Source organism: Bactrocera latifrons, unplaced genomic scaffold (genome assembly GCF_001853355.1).
Source record: "Bactrocera latifrons isolate USDA-ARS-PBARC rearing strain unplaced genomic scaffold, ASM185335v1 scaffold_677, whole genome shotgun sequence".
Lineage (NCBI taxonomy): Eukaryota > Metazoa > Arthropoda > Insecta > Diptera > Tephritidae > Bactrocera > Bactrocera latifrons.
The window spans coordinates 8543-28219 of NW_017537353.1; the positions used below are offsets into that span (position 1 = coordinate 8543).

At 38.0% G+C, this 19677-nt stretch overlaps 1 protein-coding gene across 1 annotated transcript in view; it reads left to right on the forward strand.

The window, feature by feature from the left end:
- The window catches only part of LOC108975624 (synaptotagmin-7), a gene marked incomplete at its 5' end in the record, with an annotated part of 74211 nt that overhangs the window by 7034 nt on the left and 47500 nt on the right, over positions 1-19677 (forward strand). The gene's annotated exons all lie outside the window — the stretch shown is intronic.

Here is a 19677-nt window from a genome sequence, read left to right on the forward strand (position 1 = left end):
GCCCCCGCCGCTTTGTTCTTCAGGCGGGTAATTGCTATTCGCACTTCTTCCTGGTCGGGCAATGGAACGTCTGCTCCATCGTTCGCCTTCTCCTGGGGTTGTGCGTTCGCTACCATTCAGCAGGCTGGAGAAGTGTTCCCTCCATAATTTTAATATGCTCTGGGCATCGGTGACTAGATCACCTTTGGGGGTTCTACAAGAGTATGYTCCGGTCTTGAAACCTTCTGTGAGCCGCCGTGAGCAAGAGTGCAAGCCGAGTTGAAAATCGTTCGGCTGTCTGTTGTGATTGCAGCCTCTCGACGTCGAACCTTCCTTGTGTTTGTTGTCGTGTCTAGTAAAAAATAGATCCGTTCTCTGTGCTCAAGTCACTCAATTATTTTCGTTTTCTACATTACGCAATTTAATCCCCGTTGTTTATATCTGAAATAAGTGGTAAAGAAAATATCTTCGAGATATAGTGTTACTTAACATACACCTTCCGTAATAAATACTATAATTATATTTTAGGAGTTGAGCAGGCTAATAGGTTTCAGAGCCATAATTTCTGTGGTTAAATTAAGAAACACTAAAGTTATAAATTCGAATAAAGACAACTATGTGGGAAATAGTAAGATTTAACGTCATATGTAATAATGTTATTTTTGAGACCTATGTATGTAAAAAATTTATTACAAAAGGCTGTGATTTAAATTATAAGTAATTCTAGATTCTTTTGCCTATTACTTTACCAATTTAGTGATTAGTTTAGGTGAATTTTAAAAACACTGTAATACGTAAAGATGAGAAAAACATTTTATCAGCCTACTTAATTTAGATGTATTCATAAACTTATTGAAATATAAATGTAGCAACTAACATTTAACAATTTCATATGACAATTTTAACTCTTTTGGAAACACGTTGATTTTAAATAATTTGTAGTAAATCTCTATTTCAAAGGCTATGTGCGAAACTATTTAACTTTACACTTTGCCAAATGAAATGTAAAGATTTGATATTCAAAACAAACGCAGTTGCTATAACTCCATTTTTATAAATAATCAAGCACATTTGTAAAATGACTAGAATTGAAAGAAAATACTTTGTTATATTAAATATAATAAATATAAAAGTTCAAACGTAAAATAACTTCGGTTGCACCAACGCTATAGCACCATTCAGAGGTGAATTTTTTATAACATAAAAGGGTATAAAAAGATTTTTATTCTGATTTTTATCTCTCAGTTTGGATGGCACCTGTATACTACATATATGATCGGAAATTGAAGTAAAGTCTTGGAAAATAATCCATTCCAAGTAAAAGAATTTTTCATTCAAAGGCATTGGTTTAATAGTCATTTTGTATGGCAGCTAAATGCTATAGTTATCGGATCTACACAATTTCTTCGGAAAGTATTAATTAAGTAAATATCATGAAAATAATTTGACCGCGGACAGCGGAGGACAAAAAATAAGACAGGCCGAAATGCGTGAGTACGAAGAGCTTGACTAACAGAAGGTTTTAAGATCAGAGCATATTCTTCTCTAGAGATGATCTAGTCACTGATGTCCAGAGCATAYTAAAATTATGGAGGGAACACTTGAACAACAATTGACCACATATTCACAGTGCGATCAACCAATTTGGAGCCAGCATTAGCACCAAAAACAACAACGACAACTTCGAAATCTAACGCAGAAGAACTCTTGCGAACAGGTGCTACTTCGGACTGAGGAGGCACTTGATAAGCAAAGTCTCTCCCGTCGAACGAACACCAAAGTGTACAAGTCACTCATTATTCCCGTGCTACAACATCTGATGAGTGGGCGTTACGAGTTTTCGAAAGAACAGTTCTGAAGAAGATGTATGGTCCTTTGCGCATTAGTAACGGCGAATACCGCACTCGATGAGCTTTACGAACTATACGACGACATTTCAGTTCAGCCATCTAAGAGACAGCGGCTACAATAGCTATTTCATGTCGTCCAAAGAAGTATTCGAAGCAATACATGCCGGGGGAAGCAGGGGTAGAAGAAAACCTCCACTCCGTTGGAAAGACCAGGTGTAGAAGGACCTAGCTACACTTTTAATCTCCAGTTGGTCCCAAACAGCTAAGAGGAAAAATGACTGGCGGAGTGTTGTATACTCGGCTAAAACCGCGTAAGCGGTGCATACGGCAACAAGAAGAAGGATTGTATTAAAACTTCGGTGCAAACGAAGTTAACGTTTTTTCTTGTTTTTAATTAATTAATTAAAGTTAAGTAAATAGCCACTAAATAATAATGCAGGAAGATTACAGAAATTTTCATTTATATATATTGAATGGGATAGATAATACAATAACGACGTATTAATATTCTATTATGTAACAAACATATTATGTATGCAGGAGTTCTTTTAAATTCATTTCCTCTCACATTTATAAGTTGTTAAAATTTTACCTGGCTTTTCAGCTGAGTAAAATCCTGGTGTTCGAATTCAACACAAAAATTTTAAAATTTCGGTTTCATTTATCAAAATTTTAATTTTTCTACCGTTTGGCACTCAGACAAATAGATACAATTCATAATAAGCGAAAGTACTAAAAAATATTAAATTCAAAGTAATTAGGCATTTTGAAGCAAAGCCAGCCAACCAAACCTCGAAATCTCTTGAAACTCTATGTAGGTTTTTACACAATTGTAAAGGAAGGCGCACAAAAACCTATTAGAGTATACTAAATTCTTTTAAGCTCATAGTGTCAAAATATTGTCAGAAATTCCTTATGACCATAAACGAGCAAGCAGCATTAAGCAAACGTCACAAAATAGTATTAATTTAACACATGACACAAGCTATAGTTTGGTTTTATAACAAACCGAAAGCCAAATCAAGAACTAACAAAGAAATAAGTTCTTGGTTCTTCCCAATTCGCAAAAGTATCTAAGACGTTAACGTTTCTCCAGGTGTCAGCAAAAATGCATAATACCAAACTGTTAAATATGGATTCAACATTCGTTACAATAACATATAGTTTCATTACTGCAACACCGAACTACTTTCTTGTTTTTCTTCTTTACTGTTGTAAACAACAGCGCGCCTATCGTTTCTTCTCTTCGCTACGTGGCGCCAATTGGATATAGCGTAGCCAGGTATTTCTCCACCTGGTCCCCAACGGAGTGGAGGTCTCCCTCTTCCTCTGCTTCCCCCGGCAGGTACAGCGTCGAATACTTTCAGAGCTGGAGTGTTTTCGTCCATTCGGACAACATGACCTAGCAAACGTAGCCGCTGTTTTTTAATTCGATGAACTATATCAATGTCGTCATATATCTCATACAGCTCATCGTTCCATCGAATGTGAAATTCGCCGTGGCCAATGCGCAAAGGATCATAAATTTTTCCCACAACTTTTCTTTCGACAACTCGTAACGTCGACTCATCAGTTGTTGTTATCGTCCTTGCCTCTGAACCATAAAGCAGGGGGAGAATAATGAGTGACTTATAAGGTTTGGTTTTTGTTCGTCGCGAGAAGACTTTTCTTCTCAATTATCTACTTAGTCCAAAGTAGCATCTGTTGGCAAGAGTTATTCTGCGATGGATTTCCAGGCTGATATTGTTGGTGGTGTTGATACTTGTTCCAAGATAGACGTTCAAATTATCTACGAATTCAAAGTTATGACCACCAACAGTGACGTATGAGGCAAGTCGCGAGTGCGACGACTGTTTGTTTGATGACAGGAGATATTTCGTCTTACCCTCGTTCACCACCAGACCTGGTGCTTTATTTCCTTATTCAGTCAGGAGAAACCAAAACTAAGGGCGTGAGTGTTGAGGCCTATGATATCAATATCACCGGCGAACGCCAGTAGCTGTACACTTTCATAGATAATTGTACCTGTTCGATTTGGTTCTGCAGCTCGAACTATTTTCTCCAATTACAGATTGAGGAAGTCGCACGGTAGGGAGTCGCCTTGTCTGAAACYTCGTTTCGTATTGAACGGCTCTGGAGAGGTCTTTCCGATCCTGATGGAGCTTTGGCACTGCCCAAACTTAAATTACACAGCCGTATTATTTTGCAGAGATACCAAATTAAAACATAGCGGTATAAAGCTGGTCTGTTGATAATTTTCCAGGCCTAAAGCCACACTGATAAGGTCCAATCAGTTTTTTGACGGTGTTCTTTAGTTAGCAGATTGTGGAGTCCCCTTTTTTGTGGATTGGGCATAGCACACTTCAATTCCAATCGTTGGGCTGGTTTCGTCCGACCATATTTTACAAAGAAGCTGATGCGTTCTCCTTATCAGTTCTTCGCCGCCGTGTTTGAATAACTTGGCCGGATATGCATCGTTGGGCTGGTTTCGTCCGACCATATTTTACAAAGAAGCTGATGCGTTCTCCTTATCAGCCGTGTTTGAATAACTTGGCCGGATATGCATCGTTTGGCTGGTTTCGTCCGACCATATTTTACAAAGAAGCTGATGCGTTCTCCTTATCAGTTCTTCGCCGCCGTGTTTGAATAACTTGACCGGATATGCATCGGCCCCCGACGTTTGTTTGTTCTTCAGAAGGGTGATTGCTATTCGAACTTCTTCATGGTCAGGCAGTGAAAAGTCTTCTCCATCGTCATTCCTTGCGGAGTCGGTTTCGCCTTCTCTTGGAATTATGCTTTCACTGCCATTCAGAAGGCTGAAAAAGTGTTCCCTCCATAACTTAAGTATGCTCTAGGCATCGACTACTTCATCATCTCTGTCGATTCTACAATAACATGCTCCGATCTTAAAACCTTCTGTTAGTCGCCGCATTTTTTCGTTCAATTTACTTACGAGCTTTACAGTTTTTGGTAAGCTTGTCAAGTTCTTCATACTTACGCATTTCCGCCTCTCTCTTTTTCTGTCTGAAAATGCATCTTGCTTCCGTCTTCATCTCTAGGTATCTCTCCCATCCCGCGCATGTTTTGGGCGATCGTAACGTTGTGAGGTAGGCCGTCCTACAGTTCCCTTATACCGAGTGGTTGTCGAGTGCTCTCAGAGAGCAGTAGTGCAAGCCGAGTAGAAAATCCGTCGGCTATCTGTTGTGATTGCAAAATCCTTGACGTCGAACCTTCCTTATGTTTGTTGACATGCGCTTTTTGCTGCACAGAGGCAGGTGCGAATCTTAGCTGCAAAGAGATAGTAGTCCGAAACGATGTTAGGACTTCGGAGCGTACGGAAACCTAGAACAATTCAGACGTGTTTTCCGTCTATCACAACATGATAGATCTGGTTGGTGGCTTTTCGATCCGGAGACAACCAGGTAGCTTGATGTATTTTCTTATCCTGGAATCTAGTACCACAGATAACCATATTTTGGGTCCCGCGAAGTCTATAAGCTTCATCCCATTTGGGGATGTTTACTCATCCTTCACCAAACTACATTACTGCGCCTTAAACATATTTTCTTATTTCTAGTTACCTTTACATTAAGGTAAAGTTAGCCAAAGACACAAAAAACAATACCAAGTTTCCTAATATTATTTAGTAGCTAAAGCAAGGTAAACTAAAATATTATATTTATTATATTTACACAAAGTGGTATTAAAATACCACACTCATTAATCTTTTCAAAGTAAGGTAGACTACATTTACATAACGTACATTATAAAATGATATGTAATATTTGTAAGTACCACATAGCGCCAATTTAAAAAATTTCGAGTCCACAGAAATTCCAACAAAAATTAATAAAATAGAAAGTAATGGCTGCTTCCTTCTCTGTTGGAAATGGTTTTATTAATATATATATTAATATATACATATAATCGGGTGTCTGATCGAAGCTTTTTTAATTAACATAAAAAACTTAATAAAAAATCCCTTGATGGAGCACTAGTTTTTCTTGTTTTCAAGGATCTATAAAAATTTCATTTAAATCTACTGAGCGCTTTTCAAGCTGCTGTGGTCATAACTTCAAAAATATTTAGTTTTTGAAAAACGCATTTGAAGTTTTATACTCAATTTATGTAAAGAAATAAATTACGTTCCAGAGCTTTCGGGTTTGATATTTATCGAATATTCAAAAGTATTTTTCGGATTTACTTAATAGTTTTAGAGAATGTTTCCAAGATGTTATCCTATATAATATATAAAAATGTTTGTGTTGCTAAGAGCATAACTGTTACTTGTCACAAATTATGGCCAATTCTTTTTTGGACCAATTTGGCCAATTCTTTTTTCTAAACATTCGTTGAGTTTAAAGGATGGTTTTAACAAAATTCGAATAAATTCCAGAAAACCCCTAAAAACAGCCCTTTTCTTTTTCCCATACAAATGAATGAATGTTTGTTAGTAACGGCTCGAGAACGGCTGAACCAATCTTGATGACATTTTCAGAGGTTGTTCGCTGGGAAAATTGGACAATTCCGAAAGGTAACTTTTTTTTACACATTTTTTTTTTTTAATTTTGTTTGTTTTGTTTTTCAATATTTTGATTTGTAAATTATTTGAATCGTTTAATTTCGGTCGCTAGCATTTTTATTCCAGCTATTCAAAAGAAAAATTATTGGAAATTATTCATTGAAAACTTTATGTGTGTTTCACACAAAGTGATCAATTGGAGATTGAAATTTTTTACGAAGAAACGAAGAGGCCGCCCTAATATCGGTCGATGTTCGCTTTTCCATCAACGTATGGCACACCAAGGCAAGAAGTACTCCCAGGATGAGATGACATCCGTGCGGAATTGTGGATCGCGTTCAGCAAGTTATCATCACGCTGTCACAGCATGCGTTTTCAAACAACAGTAACGATGTATCATGGACTTTATCTTGGAGTAATGTAGGTATATGTGGTGCTGTTAGATGCTAGATGTACTCTGTTCAGGGGCAAAAGAAAGGTTTGTCGCACATACACATTCTTCTTTGGATGGTGGATGGTGGTTAGACCAGATCGAATTGATGAAGTAATTTTAGCGGAAATTCCTGATGCAGAGAAAAATCCAGTATACGAAGTGATGAAAACCAATATGGTTCATGGACCTTGCGGACACCACAATTCCACTTCGGTTGGTATGTCTGACAATAAATGCACAAAACACTATACATGTGCTCTTCTTTCGGAACCACAAACTAGAAATGATGGATATCCACTCTATCGCTCACCAGACGCCAATGGCAGAACACTCAGCATTCAATTTAGAAGAGTGAATATCGAAGTTGACAACACATGGTTCGTACTATATTAACCATTATCATCTAATTCACATTCAAAACTCATGTCAATACTGAATATTGCAGTTTTGTGAAATCGATCAAATACGTTTGCCAATACGTCGGTTATTGTCCTTGGACGAGATGAGGTCAGCAAGTATCAAATGGATGTCGCAGTTCATTTGATGAATGGCCAAAGAGTGTATTCCAACCCAGAGAATTCAGTACAGCCAATGGAAACACTTCCAATAACAAAATTGCCATTGACGAGTTTTTGCTCAACTTTCTTCAGTGATCCCTTTGCGAGAACATTGCTCTATTCGGAAATTCCTTGATATTAGACATGGAATGAATCGCCGTAGAAATGGTTATTTAGAAAGCAAGGTCAAGCAGAATAATGACATCCAGGTGTGTTATCAACTAATGTCTTAGGACGAATTTACACAATCCTCCCGAAAAACGACGATTGTTTCTACCTTCGGTTGCTATTGATTAATGTACGTGGTTCAACTTCATTCAGTCATTGCGTACTGCGAATGGTACGGGGTGTGCAAGTTTTGCAGAAGTAAGCCAGCAATTACAATTGCTATAACATGTTAATCGTTGGAATGCAAATGAAGTTCGCATACTTTTCGCTGTAATCATTTCGACATATCAGTCTTCAAATCCGGGTCTATTATGGGATACGAACAAAAATGACATTGCCGAAGACATTTTACATCGTATTCGCTAAGAATTGGGAATGGGAAAATCTTGGTTGGTATATACAATGTTTTGATATTCATTCCACCTGTCGTTTGTCAAGTCACTTCAACGAAAGATAAACTCATCACGACTGCTTATGCCAATATTGGCCAAATTAGCGTAACTATAATTGCTTGAGAGCACGCGTAATTTTAGCTTCCAAAATACCGCTGAGAATGACTTAAACTGGAAGATTCAAAGTCAAATGCCGGGAGGTTTGCGCTCATACAAAACGATTGATGCAATGAAGACGAAGCCGTGAATTATGCAGTGGAATTTCTAAAATCTTTAGAGAGACTTGGCATACCGCCGCATAATTTGCGTCTCAAAGTTAGATCTGTCATTATTATGTTTCGCAATTTTCATCCGCTGAAACTGTGTAATGGAACCCGACTGATTGCGACGCAGCTATCGAATACAAGGGGGCCAAATGCTCGATTCTACGAATTCCTTTGACATCTACTGCTAGAAGAGTATGGCATACATCTAAAATTGCCATGTTTTTCACACGGCCAGTTATACTTGGCATGTTCACAAGTTGTAAGCAAAAAATTTTGTTTATAAAGCTGCCCTACATTAAAAAAAATGTTGGAAAATCACAAATATTTGACTTTTTAAAACAGTATAAATTCAACTTTCTTTCATTTCAAAACACATAATTTCACGCAGGACAACGCCTGCTTTGCAGCTATGTAGTACTTTAATAAAATGTAAAAACACGATTGTTTGAAAATTCTAACTAACACCAACCCTTTGTGGTTCCATTCGCTTATAGCACAATTCAGTTAACAATATCAAAAGCTATTTGTGACATTTTGAAGTAAAATCACAATTTGTGACAAGTTACTGTTCACAGTCTCTTGTCTTTAGTTTAAAAATATTGTCTCATTTATTATTATCATTATTATTGTCAGTTTATTTAGTAAGTAAATTACAAAAATAAACTAAGGTGCTAGCACAGAAAGCGCCATCGACCGGTGGTATGTTAAACATATGATTTAACTACGTGTCTTAAGATATTCATTAAATTGTATACATTTTGTTTAGTAAATATTTTAAGTAGTTCTGGGATTCGGGGTAAGTTCAGCTGTTCTTGTACTTGTCTTATTTTGTGGCATTCTTCGGTTATATGTTGTATGGACATTGTTTACAGATTACACAGCTTGCGTAGAGGCACACTAGTTTTCTGCATTAAGTGTTGGTGTGTAAGTAGAGTGTTTCCGAGTCTCAGGCGAGTGAATTTCTGTGCGTATATCCTTTGCAGTCGTTGGGGAATAAGGTTGGTTTTCCTATGGTGTTAAATTGTTTGTAATGGTGTGTGTAGTTTTGCCATGCTTCTATACGTTTGTTCTGTAAATGGTGCTTAAAGAAGCGATTTATGTCGGATTTTGTTGTGGTTTGTTGTTCTTGAATTGGTGCACGTATTGCGAAACGCGCTGCTTTGTCGGCTTCTTCGTTGCCTTTGATTCCTATATGTCAGAGAACCAACATTATTTTTATTTTGTTTTGGAATTGGATCAGTAAATCGCGGATTTCTGCTATTGTATTGTTGCGGTGTAGGGTGTTGCATATTGATTGAATGGTGGACAGAGAGTTTGTGCAGATGATGTGTTTGCCCTTTTGGGTTTTGAATATTTTTATGGCGGATAATATGGCTTCCGATTCCGCTGTGAATATGGAGCAATATTCTTGAGAGTCGTAGCGTTTGGTGGTTATTGTCTATTTCTGCATAACTGACTCCTATGTTTGTTTTTGCTCCGTCGGTGTAGTGAAATTTCCAGTTTTTATATTCATTTTTTATTTCCAGGAATAACTGGATTGCTTTACTGAAACTCCACAGGGGGCTTTTGGGTGCGTATAATGTTTTCGTTGTAGTGTAATTCCTTTGTTTGTCGCGAAGTTTATGATTTTGTGGACGGCAGTTGGAGACTTGTTATTAGTTTGTTTTTGTATTTTTTTGAAGTGGTAGAAGTGAGGTCGTTCCATCACTTTGATTATTGTGTAGTATAGCTTCGCTGTGACTTCTTCAATTCGTTGCTCTAAGCTGGGTAAAAAAGCTTCTGCAAGTACGTTAGTGATAGGCGTGGACGTAAATGCTCCTATGCAATAGCGAGCTGCCGCATGGTATGTTCCTTTTAGTTTGTTTAAATTTGTTTTAGCAGTACGTCCGTATATAGCTAGGCCATAATATAACTTTTAGCAAAAAAATGGCTTTAAAGATGTTTATGATTGTATTTATGTGGCAGTTGCTGTGAAAGCTTGCCAGACGTTTTATTAGGTTTAACCTGCTTGTTAGATCTTTTTTCAGGTTTTCAACGTGGTTTGATCAGCTTAACTTTTTGTCGAAGGTTAGTCCTAGAATTTTTAATTTGTCGACGTAGCCGAGTGTTGTATTGTTGAGTGCTATGGTTACGGGGTTGCATGTTGTTTTTCTGCAAATGTGCAAAGCTTTGCATTTCGTTTTTGAAATTTTCGCTCCACTTGTTAGGCACCAATCATTGATATCCCTGTTTAGTTCGTTGAAATTGTTGCGTAAATTTTAGTCTGATAGTATAGACCGTCCGCATAAATGCAGTGCTTGAAGTCTTTGTGTTGAAGTATAATTTTGTTAAGTTTTTCGAAAGCGATTTGAAATAAAACAACTGACAGTGGGGATCCTTGTGGTATCCCGTTTTTCAGCGTGTAAGTTTCGGAAAAATGTCTATTGAGCGGTACTCCAATTTTCTCTTTGTTAAGAAGGCCGTTATATATTCTACTATCTTTTTACTAATCATCCATTCGTAAAGTTGCATTCTAATTGTGTGTATGCCTACTCTGTCGAATGCTTTCTCGAAGTCAATGGATATCACTGAAATATGGTTACTAGTTGATAGTGCTTTGTTTGTTACATAGTCTATAAAAAGGAGTGTATCCGTGGTGCTTTTGCCATTTTTGTATGCTAATTGGTTTTGTGACAATAGTTTCTTTTTATTCATTACCCAGGTGAGCCTGTTTTCTATTATTTTTTCCATCAGTTTACTGACACATGAATTTAGTGAGATTGGTCGATATTTTTGGTTGCCATTTTCCATTCCTGTGGGATGATATTCGTGTTTAGTATTTTATTATAGAGGTTTAGAAGCCTTCGTGTCGCGACGAGTGGAAGGTTTTTTATCATTTTGTAGTTTATTTTATCGTGACCTGCAGTGTAGTATTCTGATAAAGTAATATCTGTTTCCTTTTTTGTACGTCTTTGTTTTGTCCGTTGGTGAAGTATCCTGTTACATTGTGTAAAAGTATTATTAAAGTAATTTTTTATAGTCCTGATGGTGTTTGTAGTGTAATTTCCGTATAATTTATTAACATTGTGCCATAGTCTTTTCATTGATGTTCTATTGTTTATTGAGCTGGTAAATTCGAAGAATGATTTTCTTTTAGCGGCTTTGGCTTGCTTCTTAAACATTGCGTTCGCTTTTTTGTAGGCTATTCTATTTTCGCTAGTCATATTGTTTTTTAATATATACCAGAGATTTTGTTTGGTTGACCTTAGTTCAGTTAAGTGGTCGTTCCACCATTGCACTTTCTTTTTTGTGGTGTGTTGTGGGTATGTATGAGGAATGGCTTCATTTGCGGCTGCCATTATTAATTTTCTGAGCTTCGAAGCTTTACTATTTATGTTGTTAGATATGTCATAGTTTCTTATTTTAGAGTTTATCAGGTTATGATATCTTCGCCAATCTGCTTTAGTTACAATGTAACGTGAAATGTGTTTTTTAGTTGCTGGTTGTGTGTTGTCGCCATATGTTATGATTATGGGATAGCGATCGCTTCCGTGCATGTCTTTTAGTGTTTTCCAACCCAGGAAACTAGTAAGGCTAGTAGAAGCTAGTGAAATGTCCAGGTGGGTGAAGGTGGAGTGGGTGGATAGGTTAGCGGGTGCACCGTTGTTGAGGATTGTCAAGTTGGATTGTGTTGTGAGTGTCTCTATAACCTTCCCTCTTGTATTGGTTTTGGAAGATCCCCATAGCTGGCTGTGTGCGTTGAAATCTTCTAAATGAATATTGTGGCTATTGGGCTGATTTACCTCATTTCCAGTTCAGCTTGTGGAATGGGTTGGAATTGTGGAATATATATTGAAATTATTACTATTTTTATATTTAGGTTTATTTCTGTTATGGCTGCTTGTGTGTTTGTGGCGCGGGGAGGGGCTTGTGCTGAATATTTTTCCTGATTAAGATAGCTGCGCCTCCTGTTGCTGTCGGTGACGGTGGGCTTTTTGTTGTTACATAGTTGCTGATTTTAATATCTTCGTTTTTGTGGTGGGTTCCTTGTAAGGCTATGATGTCTGAATTTTCTGTTTTGATGAGGATTTGTAATTCATGTAAGTTATTTTTGAAGCCGTTCAAATTCCATGATTTTGAGTTTCATTGAGGATGATCGTATAACTATCGTTTTAGTACACTAGATATACTAAGCGGAGTTATTTAGAGGTCTTGGTCGAAAGACATCGAGTCTGAGCTATTGTCGATGGTAAGTGTTTCAGTTGATTTTTGGTTTGAGTGGTTAGTTTTGTTGTTAATTTTGCTGCTTTTTGCTTTTAACTCTGCTTTTAGTTTTGATATAGCTCTATGGGATGTGGATTTTGGAAGTATTTTGATTTTAGTGCTTGGAGAGTTAAATGGAGTATTTTTGTGTTCTGGCAGTGTGCATGTGGTAGGGTTTTCACCGTGTGAGGTTGTCGCTATGTCGTCGTATGTTGTTATTGGTCTGTTCGGTTGATTTGTGTGTGCTGTATGGGATGTGTGGGTATGGCTGGTTTGAAGGCAAACAGGTTGGGCTTTGGTGACGGTTTTTTTGTCGACTTTTTGTAGCGTTTTAATAGCTTGTATTTCCCGTTCTGTGATGAAAATATGGCAAATTTTGCTTGTTGATCCATGATGTACGTCTTCCAGAAAGATGTCAACGCAGTTTACGCAGGTTGGTTGAGCATTGCAAGCTTCGTTTGATTCCAGATCTAAATGACCGACTTGCGAACAGTTTTTGCATAGATTTTTGCCTTGACAAAACTTGCTGGTGTGACCGAAACGTAGACAATTGTTGCATTTGGTAGGTAAGGGAATGAAAGTGCGCACTTTTACCCTTTCATACCCGGTGTTTATGAGTTCAGGGAGTTTATGGGAATCGAAGTTAATTATAATCAGACCTGTTTCGATTAGCTCATTCTTTTGTTTTTTCAGTATTTTTTTTTACTTCACTTATGCTTTGTGTTTTTAGCTCTTCGAGTATGTCTGCTTCGTTTATTCCACGCAAATCGTTGCAGTAAATTACTCCTYTGCTTACATTTAGTGGTTTGTGGAATGAGACACTAACTGAGATATTGTTATGCATTGAGGTAAGTTTAAGTAGTTTGTTTGCTTGAGTCGTATTTTTTGTTTTTACAAACAATGTGCCGGCGCGTGTCTTTTTGCAGCTYTCTACTTCACCATCACATGTGTAGTCTATAATTTTTTAATGATAAATGGAGATATTCCATTGAAAGATTCATTGTCCGTTCTAGTTATGATTAGGAATTTGGATTCATTTAAATTTGGAGGGTTTCTTCTCCAAATGTCAGGGGGGTCAAGCATATTGTATGTCAACCAGTGGTTATTTGTGTAGTTTTACGTGTATCGTTTTTGTTATTTTATTTTATTTTCCCTTTTGGGTTAGCGTTTGTTTATCACTTGCTATTGTTTGTCACTTGATAGTTAGCGAAAACCGGTTTTTGTATGTAGCGATGTAGGGCAGACTGCAATTAGCATACACGTCTGTCTACCTTGAGATTCGCGCTAGTACTGAAAATATTGTCTCAAATTAGTCACCTGATAGAAAGCARGTCACAAAACTAAAATAAATTCTTATTTTCCATTTTGAATATACTAACACTTCTCTTCTAGAGATAATCATAGATATTAAACAGCTCTCAGTTTTTATATTTTCGAAGCAATTTTTATTTTTACTGGTAAATACGGATAACGCTTTTGGACTGCGTTATATTTGTTATCGACATGTTTATTTTCATTCAGGTTTTATATACGTCTCTCTTCTTTTTAATGGCTTAGACACCGCTTATGCGATTACAGCCGAGTTAACAACAGCGTCGTTTCTTCTTTTCGCTACGTGGCGCCAAATGAATATTCCAACCGAAGCCAAGTCCTTCTTCATTCGGTCCTTCCAACGGAGTAGAGGTCTTCCTCTTCCTCTATTTCCCTCTAAATAATGTAATGTAACATCTGATTATATTTGTTCGTTTTCAATTGAGATATTTTTGTGACTATCACTAAACTCAAATTAGAGATTTGTCAGTGTATCAAATAACTGAATTGCTTTATATGATTTACAATATTATCAAGATATCTTAACACTTTCTAGACGGCACATTTTGTCTATGTTTCTATGCGGTTATTTTAGGAAGAACTATAAATAACAATACATTTACTTATGTTGAAAGTCGTTAGTCGTTTAGTCGTTTACTAAAATTCCTCTTTTTAAATTTAGCTATCTTTTAGCCTTTTTTTGCATTACAACTTGTTTATTGATTTTATTTCAAATGAAAATGAGAACAAAGACGGTTTCTATTCATATGGATTTTTTCTTATTAAAATTTAATAAATATATATACCATTTCGGTAGCAAATGACGTGACAAATAACTTTTTTTTTATACAATTTTAGGTGAATTTTAGGTGAATTTCCGAAATTTCAAGACCGGAGTTGGGGTTGTAGATGCAATCCGATGTCAAAACAAAAAATTGCATTGGAATCAGGAAGTACTAAGGCAACTTTTCCGCACTATTAGAAATCCCAAATCGAAAAAAGTCCGGAATCGACCCACCCTAATGCATAGTAGTAATAGTTTTCAATTACCAATGATTGAAAAGATTTATTAATTGTGAACTAATAGGCTTAATTCACTTTAAAGGATCGTTTCAATGTGACCCTTCGAAAAATCACAGATTTTCGCTTTTTTTTAAATAAATACGTTCATGACGAATACCAAATGATTTTATTATGTTTATGTATTTATTGGGTAAATAATAGTTAAATAAATTGTTGATATGACACGTAAAAAAGGTTCTGTATGATAACCACAATTGCGGCCGAAATTTTGATCTGAACCAAAAAGTTGAAAAAAATTATTAATCTGTAGGAAAGTCGCTTTCGTGCTATGGAAGATCTCTTCTTTTATTTGAAATTTGACAAAATGGCGGCGGTTTGAACAAAAAGTATTGATATTGGCCTTTTATTCGACAGTTTTTGTAAAAAAACGAAAGCTTTCATAAAAAAAACAATGAACGCTTCCAGTACGTTTTGAAAAACACTATTCGCGAAGAACGTGTTTAGGAAGTAATAATTTGAATTTTGATTTAAAAATTTGAGAGAATATTAACTACAGTGTATAAATTCCGACGGTGCAACAAAAAATTTACTTTTTTCGAAGCTTTCACACTTAGACGATCCCTTAAAGCTGAAAGTTCTAAAGGCAGTTATTTTAATATACCATAAAATCATAAAAATATTTAAATAGTTTCGCGATATATTAGAAGTTCAATATAATATAATTTTTAAATGTAATAAATTTAGGGAGTTTTAATTTAAATGCCCTGTTTAATGCAGTTGCGCACTTTACTTTTTTCACCTTTGTTTTTAGACACTTACCGCTTTCAATTTTTTTTTTAATGAAACCACTCGATTACGTTATAATATACTTTCAATTTTTAATTAGATTTTTTAATTTGTTTACAAATTCGAGCTATGAAATTATTTTGAATAATATTTTAAGCAATATTTCCGAAACAGCGGCGGTGCGTAGGCTTCGTTTGGAAATCAAGACGAGACTGAATCGAATATTCAGCCTAGCAATCGCTGTAATTGCTGGAGAGTTGTCACTACGTTGCTGAGTCCAGTAGCGGGGCGATGCTGTGGCACTTTTGGACGACGCCTGGTTGGTACAACGTGGTGCGGACGCCATTGATGGGGCTCAGGCCGGGTTGCAGTGGTTCGGCGTCGTTCTGTCCGGGCTCTTTGCGTTGCTCTACCTGTGCTTGAGGCAGCTGGCCGACCTACATCGCGTCGTGGGGTCCTGTGTAACAGCGTGTGATGTGGCCTGCCACACGTGTGGCATAAATCGGCAGAAACACACTCCTGCGTCAAATGCGTGTGCGACAGGCAGTTGAGGCAGTGCTCATGTGCCTGGGCAACCCGCTGGCGTTGTGTCGGTGGCAATTCCTTAAAAAGTCCACAGTGCTGTAGTCGATGCTTCCGACGACATAGCGGGCATCGGATGCGACGCGGCTCGACTTGAGCGGATGGCGTTGATGGGGCTGATCGTGAGCAACTACCAGAAGCGGCAGTCGATGGAGTAGCATTGGTTGGGCGGGGCGGAGGAGTTGGCCCAGTACGTGCCACGTTGATTGCCGACCGAACAGTTGGTATGGCATAGTAGGCATGTCCACGTCCATCTTGATCTCTGTAAAAAATTGTATTTGAATATACATGGTAGCATATAAAATGAATGTGTGATTGTGCCACGTTATGTGTATTGACTGGGTCCTCGTATTGACCGACCAGTTTTTTTTTTTTTTTGTAATTTTTATTGTTATTGTTAACGGTTGCGGATTGCGATTTTATTGATTTATGGATTTTATTTTTATTTGTGTTTCGGCATTGTGTTCGGATTATTTAGTATCGGATTTTCGTTATTATCCGCTGTTGGTAGAAAGCATAATTTAACCAGCATTCTGGTGAGTATTCCGTTTTGAGTACGGAGATCAACTACCCGGATGTGACCGTCTGAGCCGTAATGGAGCTTTTCTATACGACCAAGTCGCCACTCGGTAGGTAAGAGACAATCGTCGTTAATAAGTACACAATCTCCAAGCTTTGGCGCATTTTCTGATGTTTTCCATCGATACCTCTTGTGGAGGTCCTTTAAATAGTCTTCTTTCCATCTGCGACTAAAATTATGATGGAGAATTTTAATTCTCTCTCATCGATTTAATAAGGATAGCGACTCCACGCCTGGCTCAGGTGTGGCCAGAATGGGTGCTCCTTTGAGAAAGTGCCCTGGAGTTAGGGCTGTGAGATCTGAGGGATCTTGCGAGAGTGTTGTTAGTGGCCGTGAATTGAGAACGGCTTCAATGCGAATTAATAGTGTTGTAAATCTTCGTAATTAAATTTGTAGTTTCCAGCTACCTTTTTTAAGTGGGATTTGAAGCTTTTTACAGCTGATTCCCATAAACCGCCCATATGAGGAGCTCTCGCGGGGATGAATTGCCAATTAATGCCTTGGGGGGCAGTACAAAGCTCGAGGTGCACTGCTTTTGTCGTAAAACAGACAAAGACAGCCACRTAGCCTTTCATTAGTGTAGGAGACCTTAGCATGGACGCCTTTATCTGAAAAGGCCCAGCAAAATCAACACCTGTAATGGTGAAAGGCAGAGCGAAGTTGCAGCGTTCCGGTGGAAGTGCTGCCATAATCTGCGTCCTCACCTTCTGTTTATGCATAGTGCAGATCTTGCACATGAAAATGCACTTTTTTATTTGAGGCTTAAGTTGGGGAATATAGAACTCTTGGCGGATTATATGTTGCATTAGGCGATGTTCCGCGTGCAACATTAATATGTGTATATACTTGAGTAGCAATGTTGCAAGTCGAGGCTTCTCTGGTATTATTAGAGGATGGCGTTCGTTATATGTCAGACTTGAGTTAGCAAGCCGACCATTAGCACGGAGCAGACCTTTCGTATCCAGAAATGGATTTAATACTAAGAGTGAGCTCTTTTTGTCAATCGGCTTCGATTCTCTTAGTAGGGACATCTCGCAGCTGAAGTGGCGCGTTTGAGTAGATGGGATAAGAGCGACCTTTGCTTTTTGTTAGTCTAGGTGCGTCACTGTATCGCCTTGGGGATATACTGTGCGTATTCCCTTAATTCTAAGTTTGAGTCGCTCTATGAATTTGACCATGTAAGCGATTACCCTGAGGGCTCGAGGGTATGGTGAAAATCGCTCAAGGATGTCAGTATCATCCAATCTTGTGTGAAAAGAGTCGATTTTTCGACTTTCGGGAGCAATTATATTGCGTGTGGGCGATCGTGGCCAAAAATCGGGGGATTCTATTAACCCTCGAGGTCCATTCCACCAAAGAGTGGTGGTTGCAAGATACAGAGGCTTGCACCCCCTTGTACCTAGGTCGGCAGGATTGTCAGCACTGGCCACGTGCCGCCTAGTAGCTGATCCCACTAGGTCAAGAATTTGAGACGTTCGATTGGAAATATACGTCTTCCATGCATGGGGAGATTTTTCTAACCAGGCTAATACAATTTCGGAATCAGACCAGAGATACACTTTATATTTGGTCATATTTAGATGCGCTTGCACAATGGATACTACTTTGGCTAGTAGTAGCGCACCGCATGGCAGACTTATCGTTTTTAGCGGAGCCACCTTTGCCTTGGCTACCAATAGGTGACTGGTGGTCGCTGTGTCAGATTGTGTGCGCACATAGATGGTGGCACAATATGCCTTTTCAGAGGCATCACAGAAGCCATGTAGTTCGACTTTGTGCTCTGGGGCATAATTTATCCATCGTGGGATTTGTATCTGTGAGATATCATTCAGATTACCCGCGAACTGAGACCAGTGCGCTTATGTCACTTGTGCTACTGACTCGTATGCTTGTGGAAGACTGTGGCTTCCAGACAGAATATCGTCTACATACGTTTGTGTTTTCAACACTTGTGTTGCCAGAGGAAATTCTGACTTTGTGTCTTCTGCCAGTTCGTGGAGTGTACGAATGGCGAGGTATGGGGCACAGTTCACGCCAAAGGTAACTGTTCTTAATTTAAAGTCGCGTAGTGGACTATTGGGAGCTTTTCGGTAATTAATTCGCTGAAAATCTTGATCATGCTTATGTACGACTACTTGTCGATACATTTTCTCAACATCCCCATCGAAAACGTATTTGTATACACGCCAATATGAGGAGCATTAAATCTGGCTGAAGCGTGGGTCCCGTAAATAAAATGTCATTTAGGGAATTCCCCGAACTTGATGATTTTGATGCATTAAAGAAAACTCTTACCTTTGTGGTTTTTTTGTCTGGTTTTATTACCGCATGATGTGGCAGGTAAACTGAATAGTATTTACCTTTTATAATTTTTTCGCCATTCTTCTAAAGCCCTATCGTATTCTGGTTTTAGCTCGCCTTTTTTAAGTAGGTTTTTTTTCATACTTAAAAATTGTTGGATAGCAGAGGTACGAGAATGACCTAAGTCGAGTGTGTGGGGAAATTCTGGCTTTAGTGATAGTCGTACGACGTACCGGCCATTATATAATCGAGTAGCTGTAGATTTGTAAAAATCCTCACAATATCGATCTTCTGAGGTTGTGATTGATATGGGGGGGAGTTCTTCAAATTCCCAAAATTTCTTCAGTTCGGCATTGAGGTACTCGTTTGAGATTTCCTCAACTTCGGTTGTCATTGTTGAGACTGGTTCCGCAACTAGGCCGCTTGGGACCCATTCGAAAATGGTATTTTGCGCCAGTAGTGATTTTGTAATTTTCTCAACACCTTCAAGAATAATTTTTGGGTATGAGATCGCTGCCTAATAGAAGATCTATTTGAGCGGGGGTATTGCAGTTTGGGTCTGCTAGCTTTAGGTGTGAAACCTTTTGCCAATGCTTACTATTTATATAACAGCTTGGTAGCATATTGGTTAATAGCGGTAAGACAATAGCTTCTGCTTGTATGCGCTTATCCGCTTTGGGGGAAA